Source organism: Varroa destructor, unplaced genomic scaffold (genome assembly GCF_002443255.2).
Source record: "Varroa destructor unplaced genomic scaffold, Vdes_3.0 BEIS01000001.1, whole genome shotgun sequence".
In the NCBI taxonomy this organism is placed as follows: Eukaryota; Metazoa; Arthropoda; class Arachnida; order Mesostigmata; family Varroidae; genus Varroa; species Varroa destructor.
The window spans coordinates 63,070,991-63,080,526 of record NW_019211454.1 but is presented as its reverse complement, the minus strand read 5'-3'; positions in this window follow the sequence as shown (position 1 = coordinate 63,080,526).

Here is a 9,536-nt window from a genome sequence, read left to right as displayed (position 1 = left end):
CCCACTACACCCTCTTCCTTTTTTGACCCGTCTGCCGTGTTACCGTTCAATACTACGTTGTTTTTGCCAACAATGTTCGAGTCATACACGTTTAACAAACTTGGAAACCCGACACAACCACTGTTTCTTTATAGGGAGCTTGTATGACAAGCAGCTGACTGGCTCCACTCGGTCGCGGGAGGATTCTAGCTTTCGCAATTGCGAGGGAACACAAATCTGTTTGGTGCAGAGTACGATAATGAAAATGAAGTCGCTGAGCAAGAAGAAGCGTGGGAAACGTATTTGGTTCATGTCACTGCTGTCGTATTCATAGTTATCGTTAATTTGTTGCTTTATTATCACGTCGCACAGTCCTGAGCAGCGGCAGAATTACAGTGGCTGACAGCCGTAAGCCAAATGGAACTTTGTAATGACGGGCTAGAGACTCCTTCGTCTACCAGACAAGAAAGCAAAACAGATAGGATGAATGCATATTATTATATTAAAGACAACTCATTTTCGAGTCGACTCCGGCATATACTATGGCCAAAGCACAATTTGGTTTTACGGTAATATAACAACTGATCAAGAGCAATTCGACGTTGCTACCATCCTTCAACTTACCTCTTATTAAGAGTAAGTTTACCACACACACACTAGATTTCAATGAACCATCTCAATGAAACCATGTAAGGCGAAACAATCCGAAAAGCGGCTGTATTCTAAAAAAATATCGCAAACGTATGGATATGAATAATACTTTTACCTAGCGTATTGCGTTATATACGTTAAAGGTCCAGGGCGTGGACACACTTTGCCTCATGTCAAAAACTCTCCGATTGATGGAACGTTCGACGTCGTTCAGTTTGCATATTATCGAAACATCTCGTTATAAAGGTATATAAATTTTTTTCTTTTTGAATAAAGGTGTTTTGTGATATATATATATATATATATGTATATACAAGACAACGGTAGATGGTCGGTTAGGTGATGCGCATATAAATCCGCAACCTGTATAATCATAAGATAATTCGAACCTCGAACTAGTTATGTGGATTTCTAATTACTTACATGTACTAATTAAGATGTACTGATTAGGAGTGCTTTTCAAATGTCTTGTCGAGTTGTGAGTCCTAGGTCATATACGTATGTACGATGGATACCTGTTAAGCTATACTGTTTGAGGGTCTACCGAGCCCATTCGCGAGGTTTTTTTATTGCCATAACAGGTTTCGGATCGTGATTGCTGAATGCAATCTAGATGCGGATTCTCACTGTTCGTTTGCCTGCTTCATTGCTTTATGTTCTTCTTTTCTTCGTTCTACTCTGGCGGTCGTCCGCCGACTTTTCGGTCTGCTTGCTTTGTGCAGTCTGCGATCTGTCCCTGTACCTTTGTTGAGGTGGTACTATTATATGAAGATATATTGACTTGTCTATTAGCATCCCTATTCGACGTTAGTGAGTTCTTCAGTTAATGTCTTTTTTTCCGCCTCCGTATAGAGTATAGCCTTAGCTTGCATTGTCACAATCAGCTTTAGATACAAGCTAATTCCAATCGAACATATCCCACCGTTTGGCCTTTGAGCACAGAAAAAGAAAAATAATTGGAAGTGAGTGCGAAAATCAAGTGTCACATGTGCGATTTTTAAAAAAGGTAGAAAACTTGTTTTTAAATTATAGAATAGTTTGACCTTTTACGGACGCATTGACCTTAGCTTAGTCGGCAGCATTGAAATGACCACTTGCCGTATGAAGTCGAATGAGTTTACATCCTCAGAATCGCTTCATTTTTACAAGGGTATTTCGAAGTAAGCAACGATTTAATTGCCGCCGAAGTGTGCTTACACTTGAAAAACATGGGCTATAGTAGTTGTTCCGTAACGCACAATATGCAAATGATCTTAAATGTATTTGCAAAGTTCTTTTTACTCCAAGGACGAACCTGTAATATGGTCTGTATCTAGCCCTTTTTACGTAGCTTAGAAGCAATAGAATTATGAAGCCTTACTTCAATTTTGGTCACGTTGACTGACCCTTCCCTGAGTAAATCAACTGAATGTTTTTTACATAAATGTTAAAAAGCAGCTTATAGACAAACAAGGTTTCTTAAGATGTCCAGCTATTTCTGAGGTGAAAGCAAACGATCCAAATAAAGGGCCTTGTCACCTAAGCTACACGGTGAAATAGCATCTTCAATTGCTCGTTAGGTCTCAAGCAACAGTCCATCTAGCTAATACCTGCAAGGCACGTGAGAAGAGCAATGTTTTGTATTGGCTCGGTGCCTACCGCAGGATGCTAACCATGGTAAACGTGTTGCGAATATAAATAAAAGGAATAGACCGTATCGTTGCATAGAAATTATCAGTAACAGTCGCCAGACCGCGTTCAGATCCCAGGCGACTACAGCTACCGCTTTCCTTATCGGAAAAAATCGTTTGTTATCTTTCTCATTACATGATAAGGGAATGAAAAAGGTAAGCATTGTATCGGCTATCTGGTGATGTATAATTTGCTTATTAATTAACACTTGACCTGATGGTTTATTAAAGGAAATATAAGTATTAGCCTACGTAAAGCGTACATTTTTGATGGCGTTAAACTGTCCAACTAAAGACAGCGGCGGTTGTCTCAGGCTGAAGTTTGTACTTTCGCATGAAATTTGTTTCTATACTGTTCAGCTCAATCTCAATCTGTATGCGTAAATGCTTTGCTCTGCTTGAACAATTATTCGTTCATTTTCATCGTGAAGTACATAGACCTGTGGCCACAGATACCATGCCGTCCACTGTATTTCGGGAATCCTTCATAGGCTAGGCCAATATTAGGTTCTTGTGCTTTGTCTGAGAATCGCAATTCGACAATATTTAGTTTCGTAATATCTGTTTGCTTTTAGATGAATGTAGCATATGATTTACCGTGTATCTACCGTATCTGGCGTCTATGCGCCAAGAGAGCCAAGCATTGGATAGAACCGGGTTCGTACACCGAAAATACTTCAATAGCTGTTACTGCATTAAATTTAATTGGTGAAATCGTGCAGGTTTGAGATCACGCCTGTGTTGGCAGATGTTTCGTATTTCGAAACGGACGTCCTGTCTCATTCAGGAAATTCCATCCAAAATCATCAACTGCAACGGCAGAAAACACTAGTTCAGTGAAATAATTTTTCTTTTTTTTTCATTTTTTATTTAATAATAATAGGAGTAAACGTCATACATCCTTGAGTGTATTTGTTTATTTCTCGCTGCTTTTAGTTCAGTCGAATTGTTTTGATTGTTTAACTTACCAACGTTAGACAATAGCCTGTTCAACTATCAGTATTAATAAATTTACAGTAATAATAAAGGAAATGCAATTCGAGCTCCTGGACGACGGGGACGTTAACGAACCGTCACGAAATTTATTAGCACAGAAAATTAGAAACGAAAGTGTATTGCGGTGCAGCGAACGGGGTCTTAGAGTAATAGATGGGTAGTTGATGGGCGCAAATCAAAAATGCTAACCCATTAAAGGACCATAATATTACTTCAGTTAGGCAGGGAAAGCATCAGTTAGGAAGAGTTACTAAAAGGTACATTGTCTTGAAGCCTACATAACATAGAAGATTGACATAGATTATCTGAAAAAATGTTATTTGTCTTTAGATTTTACTTAAGTGTACCGTTTTTTTTTGGACCGAACCATTCTGCTCTAGTCATATCTTTTTTGACTGATCGTCTGTGAATCGTCTATAATTCGATTATGCTGCCACTTTTATTTATACCTTATTCGGCACATCTGAAACACACTTATGGAAATTGATCACAAGAGCCTCTTAATCTAAAAACAAAATTAGCAATCGTTAGAATTTGACAATGATTTCAATTAACACTTACTTAGAAGCTTTTGAAATTAAACGCTGAATCGGTTAGAAGGTACAAATTGTGTTTTCTACACAAATAGACTACAAAAAAGATTGAGATTTGTCATAAAATGTAGTTAAATGTCACGTTTGACGTCCAACTTGTTTTAAATAATAGATATCCCGCATTTAATCAAAGTAGAAAAAACATGAGCTACGTAGTTCTGTGTACCATCTTCATGCACAGATCAATAAAGCTACCATTCTATAACCCTCCTTTTATCAATCCACATTCCAAACATTAAATAAACTAAATACATAAAATAATACGGTACGTGAGCCTGCTAGTTAAAACTTTCAGATGAAAAATAACTAGTGTTTAGTAGATTAAGTAGTTCAGTTGATTTGATGATCTGCGCAGGCTGGTTTTTATCTCGACCCGTTATTTTGGAAATACACAATGGAAGCAGCAGCGGCAGCACCTTTTCCTCATCCGATACGCGCCGTTTCAGGCACGTTAAGGAGCGAACAAACTTCACCTGTCGGGTTCCTAAAGTCGGGCACGATGGCAAATTTTCCTATCCAGAGAACTTGTTGTATAAAGTAATACTAATTATTCTCTATTGATTTTTACTTCCACTTCTTTAGCGTATACACTCCTTTACGAGTTCCTTTTCGAGATATAATGGCTTGCTCTAAGGTGTGAAAACCTGTGTGCTAACTCAGAAGGGGTGCTTCAAAGAGTACAATGGGGTTTCGTGTGATTAAATAGATATTGCCCCATTAGTACGAATATTCTAAACAGTTTGGAATAGAACAGCGTTTCCTTGCTCCTATCGATGGAGAACTGTCATCGTCAAGGACATAGACATGTATTGACCGTAAACTATTTGTGCTTCGGACGACTATCGCTTTTCCATTTGTATTTTCGCCGGTTATAGAAACGGTTATATATGACAGACACCTATTCGAACGTAAGAGCTATTATCTCTCTATTTCCTCTCTATAAAGTCTCGTTCCGATTCATCTTTACCTAAAATGTGCTTTTATCTATGCAAGTACGGCTTTTCTGTGCAACCCGAATTATAGTACTATAGTAGTATTATTATAGTACGTTATGTAGCCTCTAGGCCTCATTTGTAACGCTGCTTGATTAAGTGTTGATTCAAACGTTGACTTTTTTGGAATTATCGAATTGGTAACATCAGTTAATTAGGCAGAACTGAGGAAACATCCAGGCATGAATTACTCGGATGCAATCAGCGTCACTTAGAAGATTCAATTTGGAGCAGAAGCAAGGACAACTTGGAACCCAGAATACCAAAGCCGCATGAATATTCAAGCCAAAATATAGGACAACAAATTGGGCGCACGATAAACTCCGTTGGAGAGCATGCGCCAATTAAAAAAATCATGTCAGTCCGTCAAGATAGAAACGAACTATTGAAGGCCTAACGGAAACATGGCTTTATGTAAACATCTGATTATTCTATTGGAAATGCGGTTTATCTATTCAGAAATTGCGTGCTCTCGTTTCATCGACACCGGTATCGTCCTAGCTCAACGTTTGTATGATGTCTTCATTGTAGACGCAATTTTCATACGTACATGTGACTAAATAGAATGTATAAGGATGTATCAAAATCCATCGATAACATCGTTCCTGTTCTAAAATATATATTACACTATACGGTGATAGGCGGTAAAAGGCTGCGGAAGCATAAACGTACCAAACTGCGGAGCTCTCAGTAGAGCGATTTAGAGAAACGTCACTCGATATCCGAGTTTTGGTACAATGTACATAAATATTTACTCATAGTATGTAATAAATCAGTATTTTATGTAACAAACTAGATTACTGGATTGCAACTAGGTATGCTCCCGTAAAATAAAAGATAAATAAAAAAAATTATAAAAAAAATAAATACGAAAATAAAAATAAATAAAAAAAACAAATAGAATTTAAAGTTTTAGCATGAATAACTAGCTATTTTATCGAGGTCGTTCTTTCAGCTTTTTTGATTACGTTCGTTTTGCTTTTCCGCTTTAAATGAGCCACCGTGCGAAGCAGACACAGCCTGATCAATGCCAGGCTTTAGATTCTCAATCTACGGCGAACTCAGCTATCATTTTTTTCATTCATTTTTAGTAATTTTTTCTCTCCCACGACCAGTTATGCTATGTTACCGGATAGGTTCGATACTCTGCTGAAGGAAACGCAACTATTTCATCAAAGACATTGAGGGTTGTGCCTTTTTCAAATTACATTTTAAATGAAGTCGTTAGTTCTTTATTTAGGCTTAAGCTATCACGCTATTTATTATCTTTATAAAAATTCATTCCCAAAATAGTACAATAGAGCGCTGACCCAATGGAAATGTTGGTGGAGTTTTTTCCCCCCAGCTTGGGAGGATCTTAGACGGCCGCTGGCGGAAGTAGGCTTCTGTCGTTGTTCCGTTCAGATGTAAATGGCCGACCCTTCAAGGTTCGTGTTGGTACACAGACAGGCATTTGCATGAACGACGTTGGACACGTCCAGCTTTTCATACGATCTCATGAATTCGTCCTCGTAACGCAGCATCGAAAAGGCCAATTCCGCTGTCGAAAATTAGGTTTCGACATTGATAGTCGACAAAGCAGTCACACTGATAAGAAACGACAGCTTATCGGACAGATGTGTAGCCAGAGCTCGATCATGCGGCCTTTATCAAGTAAGGTCCGCCAACCACTCAGCGAAGACGGCCGCGTCGAAAAGAGTGCGGAATATCTAGTGCACATTTTTTCCAGGCAGAAAAACCTACGGTAAATAATGTGGATAGAAGACGCCTGCGCCTGCTCTAATTCGTATTTACAAGGCGAACGAAAAAAATGTTCTAACCTAGTGAAACTAAAAACATTTACATAGATTATGCAGGGCGTTAAATACGCACGAATATGTACGTACCAGCTGAATCTATTCTTCCAGTTTTTACCATATAGAGAAGTTGAATTCTGTCAGCGTCCAAAGTGAGAAAAAAGTTGAGAACGTCAGGCAAAGTGGCTGTTCAGGCCATCGTAAGATAGCTATATGGATACAATTGCCTGCTTCTCGAAAAATACTCATTAGATCATAGGCGATTAATCTGATGTACCGTATGGTGCCAAAATAGGAGAGCTAAACGCAGCTTTTAAAGCCTTGTAATTCATAAGCCGATTCTGCTGAAAGAAGTGCTAGTAAACAAAACTCACCTAGAACGCGTCTTTTTTGACCAACATCTTTAAATTCATCCACCTGGTACTTGGCCGTCTGCAGGACCCATATTCCTGCTTGCATCGTGTTTTTTTTTATCATTTGTTTCTTTTTAACCTGTGAAACGCGTACCATTTCACCCGAGAGTAGGATACGCACATTAACCTTTTACAGAAATCTCTGGCTTCCCTAAAGAAACGGCTCAGACCGATCAAAGTCGACCGAAAACTTCAACTGCTTTAGGGTAAGTGGCAAATAGTGCAGTTACAGATGGAACGAGAGCCAAAGGTGGAACGACTACTTAACTCGTCAGGTCGGAGGTTTGCATCCGCTCGGTGGAATAATTTACGAAGCAGTATTTGGGCAATCGTGCCAGCCCCTTTCGTCTAGTTTACCACCCTTCTTATCTTTTTCTCTACCCTCATATATCTTGCGCGTATGTTGGTCGCGTACCCATCGCAGAGAAGCGCATCGCGGGAGTGTGCTATATTGGCACGAACCCTAGAATGAACTGTCTCTGGATGTAATCCAGTCAAGCTATTGAATCTTGTATTTGATTCGGCTTGATGATGCACTACCAACTTCTGAAAAAGCTAGGCATATATAGGATTAGGTAATGCTTGCAATCCTGGAATACCATACAGTTTTCTCTCCGTTGGATTCACGCGCTGTAAGGGATATATGCTAGCTTTAAACATGGCTGGTGTCAGGATGCAGAATGAGTAAAGAATTCTTTACCCTCAACAACTACATTGTTTAAATAAGTTTTAAATGGAAAGAACTCTGAAATTGCATCACGTCGTATAGGTTACAATAACAATCGCTGCCTAGAAGCCGCAAGATAACTTTAGGTAGCAAACTTTATAATCAATGCAATAAAAACGCCTTATTGAATTTCTTTCGTATCATAACTATATCCCAGGCCAGGTCCTCGACGTCCTTCAATTTCGTATTCTATTTTCGCTGTTGGTTCCTCTAAGATTGGTTAGACCGTCCTGGTGGCTAGCTTAGCAAGCTAGTTGAATGATATTCTGAAGCAAGGCTATGTCATCACAAAAGCTTGACCTTGAGCTATGCTTACAATAGCAAAAGACCCGCTATAGGAGATAGTAATGGGTATTCTTGTTGTTTCGCTGGAAACCGCTTCGACCCATGATTTCTACTATCGTTAGCGTTATTGCTGGCCATCCTAGTAATTACTTCATTTCGTACATTTGTGTATTATTATTATATGAACAGAATAGTGTATCTGAATTGGAGATAAGTATCATATCGAACTAGCTTTCCCTTGCTATTCATGGTACCGGACGGAAGCCATTCATTTCTAAAATAAGACAATAAACTCAACGTGGGGAACAACAATGCGTCCTCTTTAGAACTTGAACAAGGATTAACCATTATCCTCTCTTGACCTGCCGAACGAACACCTACCAAGATTAGAAGCCTACTTGCAAAATCAAGAAAAAAAAATTACTAAAATCCACAGCCTACATGCGGGTTCTGAAAAATTCGAAGAAGACTTCCCGGAGGCAAACCAGAAGTTCTGCTCTACAGTTTAAATCTATTTGGTTAAAAAATTCATCAAAATAGTTTAGAGAGCCATTTTTGATAAACCTAAATGTATGATATAGAAATTAACGGTTATTTCAGGAAATTGAATGTTAATTAGCAATTGGTCGTCCGAAAGTTACAACGTTTAGTTGTTCTGCACTTCTTGAACTTATAGAACGCTTCAAACTCTCGCATTTTTTGAACCTTTCGTCTATGATCAGCCCAATGTTCAATTCCGTCGCCGCTTTTTGTACGTAGCGTATCGAGCAATATTTTTAAGAGCCTACGCCTACCAGTATCGCTGCACATAGAATAAATACTACGGAAAGGTCGAGACAGGAGTGTTCTGAACACGACCATAGGTAATTTTGATTACGAATCCAGCTTGTAGTTGCGATAAATGATAGCCACACTAAACAACTTGTCAGAAATAACACTTTTATTACATGTAAAATAAATTGTTAGACTATTCTTACGGCCTACATCAAGAATTCGTTTCGGAAAGAAGAAGGCGTTTTTATTGTTATCGATATGTCTTGCTTGAACATATAGTGTTGCTACTAGTGCGTTGTTATTATAATTGGTGGCACCGAGATGAAAGCTAATTTTCAAAGTTCAGAGAATAGTTGATTAGAGGGCGGACGAAGTGGTCAACAAAATTACGAGACCAGGGTGCCTTTGAATGTGGAACGAGCTGTTACCGATAGAACAGTTTCTGAAGTCCACGATTGCTGAAAATGTCGACGTGCATGCTCGAGCGCATCAGCAAGCGCGGTCCCAACAGCCGACGAGCAAGTTCCACTCCGAGTAAGTTGAGCAGGCGTCGTTGAATTACAACAACGGCTTCACAATGTTCGAGACAATCGCACGACATCACTATCGCGAATTCTAAGCAACTGTCAACCGAGAATCACCGCCTCAACGGCGGGGACG